The sequence below is a fragment of the Anomalospiza imberbis genome, chromosome 7 (assembly GCF_031753505.1).
Source record: "Anomalospiza imberbis isolate Cuckoo-Finch-1a 21T00152 chromosome 7, ASM3175350v1, whole genome shotgun sequence".
Classification (NCBI taxonomy): Eukaryota; Metazoa; Chordata; class Aves; order Passeriformes; family Viduidae; genus Anomalospiza; species Anomalospiza imberbis.
The window spans coordinates 3,402,387-3,415,512 of NC_089687.1; positions in this window are offsets into that span (position 1 = coordinate 3,402,387).

Consider the following 13,126-nt stretch of genomic DNA (forward strand, 5'->3'; position numbering starts at 1 on the left):
TTTTGTTGTTTTCACTAAAAAAAAAAAAAAGTAACTAGTCAGACACCTAATGCTACTTAAGTGCAAATAGATTTTTTTGTGGTTGAATAATAACATCTGTTTTGATTTTCCAGCCACAAAAGTGCATTTTATCTGGCCTTCCTTTATTTGAACTTTTCACATCTGCTCAGGCCTGCTTCCCATAAACTAAATACCAGATCCTTTCACAATGTAGGAAATTTACCTGCACCAGTTGTTGTCCAAGCTCCAAAGACTTCTTTATAAAAATGTCAAAAGACTATAAATGCAATCTTAGTGCACTGTGTATTTATTAAACATTGGTCTTTATTTTCTCCATCCCAAATATGTGATACTCACAGTGACCTAATCCTGAAAAACTTATTTTATGAATGAACTAATTTAAGTTTATGGAATAAAGCACGTTGTGGGCTGGTGCCCCCTGTTCTACACAAAAATTAGATATAAACTTGTCACAATGCTCTATGTCATCAGTTACAAATTCAATCAGAAATTACAGGGATAGTCAGATGCATTGTGCTTTCAGCAAATAAAAGAAGTCATGAGAGGAATTTCATGAGCCATTTTCAGGGTTATCTACAAAGATTTGCTAGTGAAATTTGACTTATTCTTGTCTCTTCAGAGGTGAGCAAAGTCAGGAAGGATAACTATGCTAATCAAAAACACTTTTATTTTTTTTTTCCAAGTAGGTATTTATTTTCTAATTGTAGTTCACATCCCAAAACTTAAATATGCTTTGCTAAAGGGGAAAAATTAAAGTGAATGCTAAGAAACTTCAACTGAAGCAAAACAAGCTGAGGGGTTGGAAAATACATCCTGGGTATCAGATGAACGTTAAGGATCATTCTTTGAACTCAGAGCTAAGGAGAATTTTTCTCTGCTGATGTGACCAGGAAGATATGCAAAAAAAGCACCCCCTCATCAGCCTCTTCATAATATCTGCATCTATTCAGCATTTCTTGCCACTGATAGAGAGATACGTCTTGAGAACTCCTACGTCCCTGGGCCCTGTGCAGCTGTGTCTGCAGCAAAACTGCAATATTGGGCCACTTTCCACAGACAGAAAACTCAGCAAATGACTCTGCAGAGCAGAGGAGAGAGCACTGATTGCAAAGCTGAGAATCCAGGTTTTCCTTCTCTCAGCACACCAGGAGCATCTCTTCAAAGTCTCCTACCTCTGTTGTAGGGAAGAAACAGAGTTTCATTCTTCTGTTGTTTGGAATCTTTAGCAAATCTGGAGGTCTGTGATTTGGCAATCTCATCAAATACAGCTTTATCAACCCAAAACACCCACCAGCAGCAGTGTCTTAAATAGACACGAGATGGAAAAGTGCAAGGAGGACCAGAGTGGTTTTGGGAAATGTTGGAGGGGTAAGACAATATCCATGCACTGCCCTTGATTTACACCTTGATTGTTTTCCATCTGCACGAAGGATTGAAACTGCGTCATGATGGAACAGTTGTGAGAATCACAAAGAATTTAACAAGTCAAAAATGGATTAAAAAGCACTTTATGGCTTGTTAAAGAAATCCCCCTGTTCCTCAGAAGCATTTTTAGCATCTTATTAGTGGTATTTGATCTGACTAACATATTGACTCGTCATTTGAATAGGAGATGAATCCTTTTTGATGGACCACAAAGGGAGTATAAATTCAAATGAGGCACTTCTCCAAATTTTTATTTAAGCATAACCCCAAAGAGCCCATAACATCTGTAAAGGTTTTTTCTGTGCCCCACAAAAGACTATCCTAATGATCTTTTAAATCATGCTTTTTTTATTTTCGTTAGAAGTAATCATTGCATATGTATTTAAATCAAATAATAATGAGTTGGAAGTTCTCTTTTACCTGTTTTCTGCAATGCCATGCATTAATTTCACTTAAGAAAATACTCTAAGCCAATATAACTTTTTTTTAAAACAATCTGTCATGGAACTCATACTTTAGCATGAGTTGAATTCATCATCAGTCTCATACAAAGTAGTTCAGAACTTGACAAATGAAAAGCACAAAACATATCAGAGAAATATGCAAAAAGCCTCATGCCTTTCAATCAATTTCTGATATGAAATAATTTTGATCTATCCAATCTATACTATTTAGGACAATTTCAGTGTCACCAAGACAGATACTGCTATGGAGTTAGTAGGCAGACCCACAATTGGCTTCCCTTTGGCAAAAGCCAGAAAACTTGCAACTAGTAATTTTTTGGAGCAATTTTATACCATCTAAGAATTTGCACTTAGGAATAAGTTGGAGACCTCCAGCTCATTTTGAAAACAGTAATTTATAGCTACACAGACATTATGATTTTACAGTGTTTTGATAGTTACGCCTTCACTATCCACATGGAACATTTAAAAACGGATTAGAAGCCATTAATCTTGGAAATATGAGGGATTTGTAGACTGAAGAGGAACTCAGAGCATTTGCAGTCTAAGTCTCTTTCTGCACCTAGGTGTATGGTGTTTATAAGGTATTTTATCCTCTTCTAGAACAAGTTAAGAATTATATTGAGGCAAACCTTCTGTGGTAAAAGTCCTCGATAATAAATCAGGGATCTTCATACTTTCTCACAGATCTCTTATTGACCTTGGACAAGTATTTAAGCTGGAAACCACTTTAGGCAGTTCCTGTCTCTTGTTACCATCTCCAACAGCACTCAGTCAATTGGATCCCCATATGCAATTTCATCCTTTAGGCACAATAATAATCACGGCCTTCCACTTCACTGAAAGTCTTTGATTTTAAAATTGAAATACCTTAGAGAAGGTCAAATCAAGTCCTTGTATTTTCCACACCTATGCCTTGAAATGGGGGGAGATCCCCTCGATCCAGGTCTTTGCAGCAGGCTGTTAATTCTTCTGGAGCCTGACCTCAGATGCTGGGTTCAGCTATTCCTAAACTCTGATAAACGTCAGGTCCAAATCCAAATCTGGAACCCAAACTTGTGGTATGGGCCCATCTGTACTTGAAAGAAACATTAAAAAAAAGAGGAAAGCTAAGATAATGAATATTTCTATTTGAATACTGCATACAACAGATTTATGAACTTAAGCAGTTACTTTTTTCTTTGCGAAATCAAAACTACCACAGGATTTCCCGTCCATATATACCATATGCTTTTTCCAACTTTGCTTAAAATTCTTAGCGTCCCAATATGCTGAGGCTTCTGAGCACTACTGAGGTGTTGCGGGATTTTTTTGCAAGCTTTATCAACTTTGCAAACTACACTATAGTCAAGGATTAATTTTTGTATAGGAAAAATGAATTTTATCTATTTATTTCTGCAATATGGTAATGAATGGTGAAAGCATCCTATGCAATGGAGCCCTTGGGGAACAGCCTGAAATAGGATTAATTCTCCTAAATGACAAGAGCGTTCATTTCAGTGTAACTGACTGTGTACATTGGGTCAAGAGATGCAAAACCGAGTCCTGCCAGCACATGCCTTGCAGGATCTTCTGAGTACAATCATCATTTAGAGCCCAGTCAGAAGCATGACAAGTGAGACACCAACAACACTAAAGGAAACTTATAAATGTTTGCAAATTCACTTTATGGATTAATGACCCTACACATAAGAATTGACATTTCCAGGACAAATCACTTCTTTATCCTACTGGTATTTCAGCAGTTTTTGCTTATGCCAGAGCAGAGGCAAATTTTTCCTTCTTCAGATCAAACGAGATCTAAAATCTGGGAAGATTTAACAGTAAAATAAAAACAATGGGGATGTAAATGTTAACCATCTGCATTTGTCGCTGCTATTTCTTATGATGTGATATCTCCATCAATGGCATTATATTTTTACTTTTGTTATCTCTCATAACTTTTCATTCTATTATGGTTAATCATTGATAAACAAACACTTTGACTTATAAAGTGGCAATCATCTTGTCTAAATTTAACTGTGTAAAAGTCAAACACCTACTCCAAGCTACTCGTGAAGGCTCTTTCTATAGATAGTGGTGACAGATTGGCATTTTCAGAGAGAGACTTATCCTACCTGTCTTACACACTTGTTTTAAGACGGGATTAATCACTCTGTGGAAGTACTTTCTTATTTTTCTTTCCTTGGACTGACTTTAGTAAAAAAGCAGCGCACAAGTTTTGTTAACAAAAAAAAAAAAAAGAAAAAAAAAGTGGGGGGGAAAACTCCCAAGATATTATTTCAGGCCTTGAACTTGAATCCACAGAGGTATTTAGCCTCAAAAAGCACAGTTTCCCTAGGATGCAGAAAGTTCCTTCCCAAAGGCAGATGGGAAGAAGGAAGGTGGAGAGAGACAGGAGCACAGCCTTTATAATAATATTTATCACCTGCCCCGACTCCCTGCCTTTAGGGCTGGTGAGAAACAATGCTAAGGAGAACAAAGACACAGGGGAATAGCAGATTTACTTTGCATTGTTTTACCAAAGAAACCACGGGGACCGTCATAGTTTCCCGCTGGATGGAATTCCAGTGACGGAAAGGTTTTCCAGGCTTTGGCAAGAGAAAAGGGCTGGCCAACAGCTATTCTGCTTCAGCAGAAGCAAAGCAAAACCAGCATCTCCCTTTTTCACATGAGATCAGCTCCAGCTCAACACAGGGAAGGACCACACACCAACCATGGCTTCAGGACATGAGCCTTAGGAGGCAATGCAACGGAAACTTCTAATACCCTTCACATCATTCAAATGAAAAGATGCTGATGCTGAAGAGGGGAGAAACATTCTTCCTGGCATCTCTCCATTTGAAATTCTGCTACAGTGACAGTATCTGGATTAGACTCCAGGACAGTATTTCTGAAACAGCAGGAACCCTGCTTACTGCATCGGTTTCAAATTATAAGCCTTCCAAAGATGTCAACACCACTTTCCTGGAGACTTTCCTGAAATTAAAACACTGAGCTTTTCCCCTGAGCCTTCACAGAGTCCTATGGATCCATCGCCCAGTGTCACCATTTGTATCGTGATTTGCCCATGCTGGGTCACTGCTACTACTTCATTTCTGCTCTATAGTCAGCCTGGCTCTTTGATGTTACTCAGTCACTATTTCCTTTCCCTTTACTTTTATCTCTGTCCTGGCATTCTTCCTTTAAGCATCCTCTCTACCAGATGGTCTCCATCTCTCCTTCAGAAGTGCCCAAAATATTCCTACTGCCTCCTCTTGATCTTCCCCCAGCAGCAAACCTCTTCATCCTACAGAGCTCAAATACCAATGGATTTCTCCTCCTTGCTGCTTCTTTCTTGCACTTTGAAAAGGAATTCACTGGAAGCAGCTAACCTCCAATCCTCATTATGCACGATGCACTCATTTATAAGAGTTTACCCAGGAGAAAAATTCAGACGGGATATAGGCTGCTACAATTGCGTTTTTTCAAGTGGAAGCACATCTGATGTCTGTGTGCCGAACCTAAGCTCCTGTTTTAAAAACAGGAGCTCCAACTTTTGCATTTGGAAATCCATATGGATCCTTTAATCTGAAGGTCAAACAGCTTTTATGAAAGATACTGAAAACAATGATACTTTATATTCGCCAGCATAATTATATAAAGATGATTCAATATCGTAGTATCATCAGAGGATTCAGAAAAGTCTCTGTGTTATGTATTTTTAAGATGGGGTTTAGATGGTGTAAGATGAGGCTTCAGAAGTTTACAGACGGGAAAAAAAAATCTTGTCACAGTTTATATCTTCCTAATAGGTCACTGAAACTCTGAGGATAACAATTGCTTTTACTTGCAGTTGGCAGTGCACTGTAATCAAGAATAAAGCTCTAGATATTTTTGTGGAAGAACAAGCACTTACTAAAATGCAGCAGCATAATAATGTATTATATATTATACAAATACAGCGAGGTGGGATTTGTGTTTGTCTCTTTGCAAGAGAAGAAAGAACTCTGAAATGACCTTCTGTTCGTAAGTTTCTTTGAAAAAGGCTTGGCCTGAAACCACTTCACTGCTATTGATATAGCCTGTTTCTGTACATAAATCTTAAATGTAAGCACGGCTTCAAAAAATAACTAAGCAATCACAAAGCTTTACTTTTCACATTCAATTGCCTTCAAATCCTTTACTGAAGTCCCCTTGGCACTGTCACTTCAAAATCAGGATAATGCTGCATAGTGTTTCTCAGTTTCAGTAAAACAAAAGCCTTATTGAATAAATATGTGTGAAAACATTGCAAACAGAACCATCTCAGCGGCCACCACCTGACCAGGCTGTGGTGACCCTCCCTGGTGAGCCGCGTGGGCTCAGCGCTCGACTTCTTGGCTTATCCCAGCACTGCTAAATTCCACTGTCTTTGTCCTTAAAACTGCAGCAAAACACACATTTTCCTCACAGAAACCTAAGAGCAGGCTTTAGACATCAAGGAACAGCAAGGTGACCTAGGATTTCCATATGCAGGAATCTGCTGATCAAATGGTATCTCCTTTTTTTAATGTGCTTCTTGGATAGTGAATATAGAGGAAACCTTGTGGTTCTGCTAATCCCTTAACTCTGGGTTTGTAAGGGGAGCTCACAACATTACCCCATCTTGGAAACGCAAAGGCAGAGTACAATATCCAGTATTTACTATCTCATGCCTTGTTCTGCTCTAAAAAAGGGTGACTCAGGAAGGTTTTTCTTTTTTCTACACATCATCCTCTGCATATCCTACATTTCCCAGTAGTTAAAATATTAGCTCAGGCCCACAGAACCCATTATTGCAGCAAGACAGCCCCACATGCCAACGTCCCCGTGATCAGGTTTCAGGGCTGTGAGCTCAGGTATCCAAATCCCTGAAACCAGAGTCACCCAGCAATTAATTCCTGACATTTGGGCACTCCTTGTTGGCAGGAGGCACACAAATAGTGCTGGTTCACAGCTGACTGCACCAAACAGCCACAAATCAGAACAAAGTCAACTGAATTAGATTTGATTGTCCTTTCAGAAAGGTTCTCCTATTAATTTGCTGCAATTTGTATTTCATTTGTTATCAGAGAGCCTCAATAGTCCTCAGAAGCGCAAAGAATCTCACAAGAAAATGTAGCAGGTGAGGTAACAGGGATTTTTTTCTCTTGTGGAAGGGTAATTTCAACATGCTATCTCTAAAAAGCAAGAATTATTGTCAATTATATTTCTGACTCATTAAGGCTAGTTAAAAAATAATTACGAAGCAATTATTGAAAAGTAACTTCTGAAGCTGCAGAATAAGAAACAACAAACAGGCTGTTTATAGCAAATACAAAGAACCATTGTAAAGGTAAACCTGTTGAGTTTTAAGTACCAAAAATTGAGAGAGACACCAAGTATTCAGAAAATATCCTGGTTCTCTCTGAAGATTAGAAATATCCAGTAGGAATGACAGCACAAACTGGTATCTGGGTTGAGGTATTGCAATTTTATCTCACCTGAACACGAGTTCTGCCTAACCTCCTGGCAGTCCTGTGTCTGTGAAGCCAATGCTGATTTTCCCCTCAATCCTTCCATTTCTAAACCTCTCATTTCCACAACCCCAGCCAGCAATGAGCAGTGCCCAAATCAGGTGTGCAGAGCACAGGGAAGTGGCCTTGACACGGGCCAGGGTGAGGAGGGCAGCCTTCACTTAATAGTGGGACAGCTACAAAAACCTGATGCTTCACACTTCACACCGTGATGGGAAGCAGATGTCCATGTCCTCGCTGTTAGAAAGGGCAGATTAAAAAAAAGAAAAAAAAAGGAAAAAGAAAAAAAGAACAGTGAATAAATGCTACAAATTGAGGTAGGGTCAGCTCTGCAATGTAGGAGATCAGGCTAGACAGAGGCAGAAATAATTTTCTTGCAGATTAGAAGCAGAAAAATGAGAGAGAGAAAGAAGGAAAACACGCAATACAGAAAGGAAGATAAGAAAGAAGCTGTTCATCTTATGTATGGGAACCAACTGCTGCATATGTATTTCCTATGCAGCTTTAGTAACTATCCCCAAGATGTTAATCTGAAACACTTTGCAGGAAGTGGACCATCTATTTAATTTAAAATGTTGCTTGGAACACTGCAGGATTTTCAAATAATTCAGTTAAAGCACTGGACACTCAAATATGCTCAGCAAAAAGGCTCCAGCCAGGATTTTGAATTTCACACATAGATGTCTTACTTAGGAAAAAATGCATTTAAGCATTCAAGTTGAGTTGTTTGTACTTGCATTTAAACATTTTTTCTAAGATAACTGTTTACTGACAACATGAAATATAAATTACACATGCATGACTGAGGGCATGCAGTCATCCACCACAATTAGTGAGTGGGCACAAACTAAGCCCAAAAAAAGAGGGTATTTCCAATGGAATTAATAGAAAAATAAACAACCTGTAAACCAAGGTGAATTCTTGTTCATAAATTAACACAGAATAGCCCAGTGGGAAATGTGACGTGCAGTTTTCACACATGGCAGAAGTTTGCTGGTGGTTGTGTCCATTAAAGGTGAAGGCTGTGTTACCAACAAGCACGTTTTCATCTGGCCTTAGACTTAGAAATAACAGTAAAAATCAAACACAAACAGTTATTTTCTTCCTTTTGGGATTTGGCACATGTGCTAGAACAGACCTAGATGGAAACTTCTAAAATAAATTAAGGAATGTACTTGTCAGTTTATTAATCAAAGTTTACCTGCTTCACATTACACAGAGACAAATTAAACAAGCTACCACGGTACTCGGAAAACATCTGCTAACAAAGTCAGAAGTAATGATAAACAAACTTGAGTTCCCTTTGTGGTTGATTTCCATCCAGCTGCATTTAATTATAAAAGAGCTATCAAAGAAAGCTCCCCATTAGCAGCTAATTCAGAATGACTTCAGAAGAAAATCCCAGAGCCTCCAGGTGATATCTCTCCAACAACTTTCTCATCTCTGCAAGTGATTGAGAAGAGCTGAATTAGACCAGTTTAGTGATCAGTCCTCCTGCTAACTGCCAGAGTAGAATGAAGATGATATATCTTTTCAGTGACTGCCTGTTTTCAAAGTAGGACCTATAAGATGTAGCAGACTCTTCCTTGCAAGTAATCTCTGCCAAAAGTGTCGGTGCCAGCCAGAAATACAGAGATAACCCTGAACATTGCTGTATGCATTTTCTAAAGCAGAGCAGCTGCTGATATCAGGCAGAAAGAGAGAAAATTTGTCGCTACAAGTTTTTTAATAAAGTTTCTTTGACTTGGGTATTTTCCACAGAGAAATCGAAGATATGGGCATTTATAAATATCTAAGTCTGGTTTACAGCAATCAGGAATTTTTGTGTTGATGTAGCGTATAGTCCCAGACTCATGCTCTGGACCAGATGGCAACAGCCTTATCATAGTTTTTATTCTTTTAAAAATTAATTATAAATTAATAAAGTTATTAAAATATAGCAGCCACTCTTAAAAAAAAACGTTTGAAATAATGAAAAAAAACCAAATACATCAGGCTTCTCCTGTAATTTCTTAAATTGAGAAATTTTGGTAATTTTATAGATAGACAACCAAAGCTAAAATGTGAGAGATTTTCAATGCACCCAGATTTATCAGGAATTTTTATAAAATTCCATGAAGACCAGCATGAATCACACACCCCAAAAGTGCTCTGTGTACACAGCTCAGTAATGCACAAGCAACTTGTAGCATATTCCAACTGGGAGCTTTGGACAACAATACTTGATAAACCATTGAAAGATTTTTCCTTTCTTTTGCTCTGTATTCTTATTCTTTCCGTACAAGACAGTAATGGGTAATTCTTCCCTGAAAGCTCACTGCTGCCTGGCCAGCAAGCAAATATGAAATCAAAAACCCTGTGTGCCAGATCTGCACAGCTGTATTTGTGCTGCCACGGCTCCCAGAGGAGCGCACACCACATGTCGGCTCCTTGACTTGGGGTGGGTTGGTGAGGTGTAAGTTAAAAGGGCAGCTGTACACTCCGGGAAATTTTCCAGATTCATTTTCTACCAATTGCTTTAACAGCACCACAAGCCATGCTGGGTTGGGATGCTGGGTAGCACAGGTAAGAAACAGGAAAACTTTTGCTACAGCTTATTCTTGATCCAGTCCCCTAGCTCTCTTGAAAAATCTCTAGGGTCTTTATAGAAGAGTTTTTTTCCCTGCAAGAATGAAGGAGTTGGCTCTGATTGTTGCTATTCTAAGAGGTTAAGGGAAGAAAAGAAATTATTATATATCCACATGGTAATCAACCAAGGTTTCATGTAACTGTTGCTCTTGATGTGGTTCTTCCAGACTCTTCCAGAAAAGAGTTTATTGATGTACCTGGCCTAGAAGTTGGAGAGCCAAAGGAAGAAAATGATAACACAGTTTAACAAACCCTTTGTTTACGTAAACATCCATCCACAATCTGTGTCTGGTGGGGTGAACATACGGCTTTAATTTTACCCTTGGCACACGGATCAAACAATGTTGCCAATATCTATTGTTCTCCTCATAACAATATGCCTGGTGGTTTCAACATATCCTCTCCATTAGCTGGCTTCAGATCAAGCATTGCTGTGTATGTGCTTGTGTCTCCATAAAACTGGAATATGGATCTCTTTTTTTTTTTTTTTTTTTTTGCCTTCTTTGTACCAAATGTGTAAGAAGGAGCACAGTTGAGAATGGTGGTCAACCGTCCCCGTGAGTCATGAGAACAGCTCACTTCGGATCACGCGGCGGAGCAGGCACCGGGTGGGAAGGAAGGGTTGGATTGGATTTGAAAAGCCATGGCCATGCAGCTTAGGCTTTTCAAAAACCAGAGGAAGTGGTGAGTCAGATCCTTATCCCATTTTATTTGGGCTTTAGCAAACCTTACTGGATTTGGTCCATCTCTGATCTGCATAAGCCCTGCTCTGGAGCATGGAGACACCACAGGTGGCTAGGAAAAGGGTGATTGGAGCTGCTTTTCTTTGGATTTTCCCTCTCCTTTCTATTTTTCAGTTTCCCTTCCTTTCCATTTGCTGCAGAAAGCCACAATAATTCTTTTTCCTTTTAGAAATTTCCAGGTTCTATAGAGACAGCACAGCAGAGGAGATTGGGATCTGGGGAATGCCACAAGAAGAAACTTCCAATGGACTCCCCAAGCCAGGGTAGCTTGTCAACTCCATGCTAATCTTCTCAGCTCCTGCCTCGGCCTCTGGAGCAGCAGCACTGCTTTTTTATGCTTCCAGCAGCAATCAAACTTGACATTTCTCCTCTATATTGTGCTGTGTTTCAGCCCATACTTCCAAATGTTTGGTCCAAAATTCACTCCAGTCAGCGGAAAGAATCTTATTGCCTGGAATATACTTTGGGTCTGGCACCTTCTTTCCACTTGATCACTAATGCCTGATTCATATTCAATAAATCTGTGAGAAAATAAGGATTTCCAATTTCTCTGGTGTCATTTTCACAGTAATGGAGAAAATCTCACTGAAGAAACATTTTCACTGGTAAAGACAACAATTATATCTGGGCCATTCAGAGAACTTATTTTGGTGGTTTCTTTCATTCATGACATCTTGTTTTCTAAGGCTGAAAGATGATGTTAGAGAGGAAATGGCTGAGAAGAGTTGATGGTGTCTCAACCATTTCTCCTGCCTGGAGCAGAAGCTGCTGCTGGGGGTGGCAGTGCCCCGACACCCTTGGTTGCTCTGGGGCCCTGCATGTGGCATAAAAGGATGACTGAAATCTTGTGGGAACTCTGCAAGGAGGCAGCGCTGGGAGATAACACAGTGGTGATCAGCACCACCAAAAATAGGGCTCTGCAGGCCTTTTTTTTTTCACCATGCTCTCATGACACTCCTCCTCACTGGAAGTAGTAATTCTGAAAAGCTTCAGGGTTTATTCAGTATTTCTGTTTTCTTCCTGCTGCACTGTTTCTCCCTTGCCTGTTTCTCCCCAGTTTTGATGTTTTACCTTCTGAATATGCTGAACCCAAGCCCAGTGTTTGAATGATTTCACTGACCCTGCATGTCAGCACAGATACATATCTTTTAGGTTTACTTTTCTCTATGCTAATTTCACTTCCCCCTCACGATTTGGAAGCTGAGAGCAAATGCAAGGCTTCCTGTGCATCCCGAGCTACGATTTAAGGAGTTTAAGAAGAATTAATCTTGATGCTGCTCGTGCTCTCATATATATTCAAGCACAGCTTTTGGTCTCCTCACCACACATGTGCTTCAGCCTGTTCTCGACTGTCACAGTGATAACATTTCTATGTAAACTCATTCATTAAGACTATCAGATCGTAATTATCTCTGCTGTGCAGAATGAATTCAGGTTTCCTCCTGTAATGGCATGGCAAGAGAAGGAGAAGAGGGGGTAGAAGAGCACTCTTTTTTTAAATTTTTTTTTTGGAATTACTGTTTTGCTCTGAAAGCCATGGCAGTTCTGGCATTACTGGAAAGCCTAAAAGTAACATCCAAGTCCTAGCCCTTAGTGGCTGATCCCATCAAGACGCAGAATGCTTGCCTGAATGAATCAGGCAGTCTCCATAATATGGATATTTATTTTTGGGTCCAACCAAAACTAGGGAGTTATTTCCCCTAAAAACACCTGTGGGAGGTGGGGACACTGGGAGTCAGCAAGAGAACAGACTCCTGTATAATTCAGGCCTTATGTGGAGAAAAAAGTAGTGCATTAGCTTTGAAATTGTCTAATACCACAGATTTATTTACTATAGAATTAATTACCTTGCTTGAAGTAATTAATTACCTTACTTGAAGTGGCACTCATTGACACATGATATTTTTTCTAATTCTCTACTGTGCATAAAAAGGCAATATATTGTAATATAAATGGTAGATGTTATTGCTTTAAACACCAATTTAATCAAGGGGTTTGACAAATGTAACCATAGACTGATAACGCTCTTTTGTCAGTATTTTATATTAGGACTTTGTCAATTTTACTATCAGTTTGATTTCATTCTGAAATAGCAAATTATCATCATAAAAATACTCTTGTCCTAATCCATGCAATTTAAAAAAAAAAAACGTTTAATCCACCCCATCCATTGCCATATTAGGCATAGAACATAATTTGAGTTTAGGTGCAGTGAAAATTGCACAGCTCAACACAAGCATATGGGTCAAGCTTCAGGGTTACTACAGGGTTACTACACGGTTATATTTGATTTGGTTCTCCTATCTGTGTCCAGCATACCCTTAGTAGT